The sequence below is a fragment of the Echinops telfairi genome, unplaced genomic scaffold, assembly GCF_000313985.2.
Source record: "Echinops telfairi isolate 266 unplaced genomic scaffold, ASM31398v2 ScPeMD7_5;HRSCAF=22, whole genome shotgun sequence".
Taxonomy (NCBI): domain Eukaryota; kingdom Metazoa; phylum Chordata; class Mammalia; order Afrosoricida; family Tenrecidae; genus Echinops; species Echinops telfairi.
In genome coordinates this window covers 24897281-24900947 of record NW_022103901.1, presented here as the reverse complement: position 1 = coordinate 24900947, position 3667 = coordinate 24897281, and the positions used below count along the sequence as shown (strand labels likewise).

General features: G+C 45.9%; 1 long non-coding RNA gene across 1 annotated transcript in view; it reads left to right on the top strand.

Annotated features, from left to right (window-relative positions):
- Positions 1-287: 287 nt before the first annotated feature.
- Positions 288-3667, top strand: part of LOC123521208 — a 184481-nt gene continuing 181101 nt past the window's right edge. The window contains exon 1 of the long non-coding RNA XR_006679676.1: positions 288-410. This is a non-coding gene — a long non-coding RNA (uncharacterized LOC123521208). The remainder of the gene's footprint in view (positions 411-3667) is intronic.

Here is a 3667-nt window from a genome sequence, read left to right as displayed (position 1 = left end):
GGGTGAGATGATGCATGTAAATTACTTGGCACTGTGCTTGCTGTAGAGTTTAGCGCTTAAGATAGTCATCAGCATCCTAATTGGATGGCAGTGTGAGCTCTTTGAGAGCATGGCCTCTTCATCTTTGGACCGTCCCCCCACCTCCCTTCCAGATACCTCCCCCACATCCACACTTAACAGATCCTAGCATATATCAGCCATTACATTAGCTCTTATCGGAAATGCTGTTGAATGCAGGTCATGGGGATAACCCAGCCACTCTGTCTCCCCAGATTTATCTTCACGGGATGCTTATTGCAGCAGACATTCAGAGAGTTAACTACTGAAAACAACCTACAACTCCACAATAAATGATGGCACGACTTGACGGTGGAGTCCTCCGCAGCTGTTAACAGCCATGAAGTCACCCTGTAAGTGCTGACTTAGGGAAATTGCCAAGACATATTCTGGGGGGAAAATGCAAGAGCCTGTTAGTATACAAAGTATGAACCTATTTGCGTGTGTGTGCAAGTATGTGCATGGGTGTGTGTGTTTAAAGGACATTTCTGAATCTTAAAGAAGTCCAGCAATGTCCTTGATCACTTGAGTCCTAACTCAAAGGTCTGCCGTTTGCGCCCACCCAGTGGCTGTAAGGCAGGAAGACCTATTGATCTGCTCCCCTCCCCTGGAGACAGCCTCCAGCCTCCAAAGCACGATGGAGCGCCTTGACTCCATCACCCCGGGGCTCATCATGCGTCAACAGTGACTGGATGGTTTCTCGCAACAGCGAGTATGGGAGAATCACAACCACCTTGGTAACAGTATGATCTCTGGAGTTGACGTGCTGCCCGGACTTCTCCGTCTTAGGAGAGAGAAAGAGAAAAAAGCAGAGCTTTTTTGTGAATTTTACACCAAGGGCCAGCAAACGGTAGCCCTCAGGACACATTCCTGTTTCAGTAAAGAGTTTTACCTAACACATCCACGCCCCTTTATTTTATTTGGTCAGTGGCTGCTTTTAAGTTGCCATTGCTAAATTGTCAGGTGCTGTGGGGTTGCCCAGAGTCATAATGACCCCACAACACGGTGCTCCGTCCCGCGCCCTCCTCACCATTGGCGCGATGCCTGAGCCCATGGTGGCAGCCGCTTGGCTCGTTCAGGGTCTTCCGGTTTCTCTTTTTCTTTTTTTTTCTCTACCCTCTCCTTGACCAAGCATGGTCTCCTTCTCCAAGGCCCAGTCTCTTCAGACAACGTGTCCCGAAGGCACGAGACAAATGCTCACCATCCTCCCTTCAAAGTTGCCTCTTGGCTGTAGTTCTCCCCAAACAGAAGGGTTTGTTCTTCTGACGGTCCACAGACTTTTCTATTTTCTCCACCAACACTATCATGAAAATGCACGAATCCTCCTGTGAGCTTCCGCGTCCATTGTTGAGGCGCCACCTGTCTGCAAGGTGACTGAAAACGCCACAGCGTGTGTCAGGTGTAGCGGAGTCCTCAAAGGGACATCTCTGCATTTTTAACTCTTTACCGAGGTCTCGTGCCACAGATTTGTCCAGTGCCATATTTTGATCGCTCGACTGCTGTTTCCACGAGTGTTGATTGTGGAGCCAACTAAAGTGAAAGATTGGACCACTTCAATCTTGTCTTCCTTTATCGTGAGGTCAGTTGGTCCCACTGTGAAGATCTGGTTTTCTTTACATCGAGTTGTGAGCTGTATTGAAGCTTGCGATCCTCGCTTTTCATGAGCAAGTGCTTCAAGTTCTCTTCACTTTCAGCAAGCAAGGTTGTATCACCTGCATCGTTAATAAGTCTTCCTCCAGTCCTGGTCCTCAGTTCTTCTTATAGTCCACATTTCAGAGTCTCTGCTCAGCATGCAGAGTGAATAATTACGGCAAAAGGATACTTCTCCAATTCACTTCTCTCATTTTCGAGACCATGCCCTCGCCCCTTGCTCTACTTGAACAGAGAACTTAATGGCTCCTGAAGTCCGAACCGCTTATTATCTTTTACAGAATAAGTTTACCAACCTCTGGTTTATTCTTCTATCAAACCTACAAAGAAAAGTTCACATTATTATCTCTTCAAAGTATTTCAGAACATAGCAATCGTAACCCTGATATCAAAAGCCAGGAGAGAATCCCACATGATCATTGATGCAAACATTCTAAACAAAATCTTAGCCAATAGAATCCAACAATGTATCAAAAAATATATTATGGCATGGTCAAATGGGATTCATACCAGGTAAATTAGGATAAGCCAGCATTAGAAAAACAATCAACATTGTCTACTACATTAGTGAAAACAAAGGAAAAGAGCCACACGATCATATCAATTGTTACAGACAAGGCATTTGACAAAATCCAGCACCGATTCTTGATAGAAACACTGAGCAAAGTCGGAATAGAAGGGAAATTCCTCACCATAATTAGGTTGTTGTGTTAGTCTGGATTGAGGAGAAAAACAAATTCATAGACTCATGTGTGTAAGAGAGAACTTTATATCAAAGAGCAATTGTACATTAAGAAAGCATCCCAGCCCAATCCAGGTTAAGTCCACAAATCCAGTATTAGCCCATATGTCCACGTGGGGAAAGGCCAGCCCCCCACAATTAATCGCAGGTTTGATAGGCGCAATTGTATGGTTAAAAAAATATATCTAGATTATAATAAAGTCATAGAGAACATGGAGAGATAGAAGAGAGATCGAAATAATGGAGTCAGACACACTGGATGGTAGCATGCTCCCCTCAGCCACCTGACTGGCTTCCACAGGTGCAAGCTTTACCGAAGCAGACGGCTTCGTCTTCCTTTCATACCACCCACCTTTCACTTAGTTGCTGAGCACCGAACTATTACATTACCAGGGCCCCTGTGAATATAAGTAGCAGTAGAGCATGGTGGCCAGTCTCCTCATCAATCAATTACAGGGATTCTTTCACCCTTTTAGAACATTGCCTCCTACACCCTTTCCTGTGAACTGCAGAACCACCTTTGACCTGTCCTGCTGCTACCACCCCATTTTATAGGTAAGGAAGCCGAGGCTGGAAGAGTTTTGCTCCACATTGCTCCGTGGGGAAGAGTAGACTTGCACAGCAACTAGCATCTTCTGACTTACTGCAGGGCTTTTCGACATGCTCCGGGCAGCTGTTTTCTTTGTCCCTCCTGTCCTTTTCCTTCTTAACGTGAGCCCTGGGAGGATAGTGAACTGTCTTGGTCTCTTCCGTGTCTGGCACTAATCAGGTACATACATGCTGTAAATGCATGTTGATTATGGGAGACTATTATTAGAAAAGACACACTGAAGGGGAACACACTGGACAAATGCCACTTTCCGCTTTGGCCACTCATTCATCAAACTCCTTTCCCTGTCTGAAGAATCTGCCATCCTATGGGTCTTGGTGGAAGGAAGGATCTGCTTATTAGCCTCCCTCAGAGCTGGACGACACAGGCAGGCAGGCAGGCAGGCAGCTAAGGCTCCATCAATCACAACTGTCTGTCTAGACCTTCATCCCCAAGTGGCAAGGACAAGGGAGGGCTCTCTATTGTAGTGACAATAGTGTCCTCAACTGTCCCATTCTGTGCTGTGGTTTGGAAGATTTTTAATGACATCTTTTTTTTCTGTCCAAGTTTCTTTATCTGCGTTTAAGATGATGGGGAAGAGGGTTCCTTTATGAGCTGGGGGTGGGGGG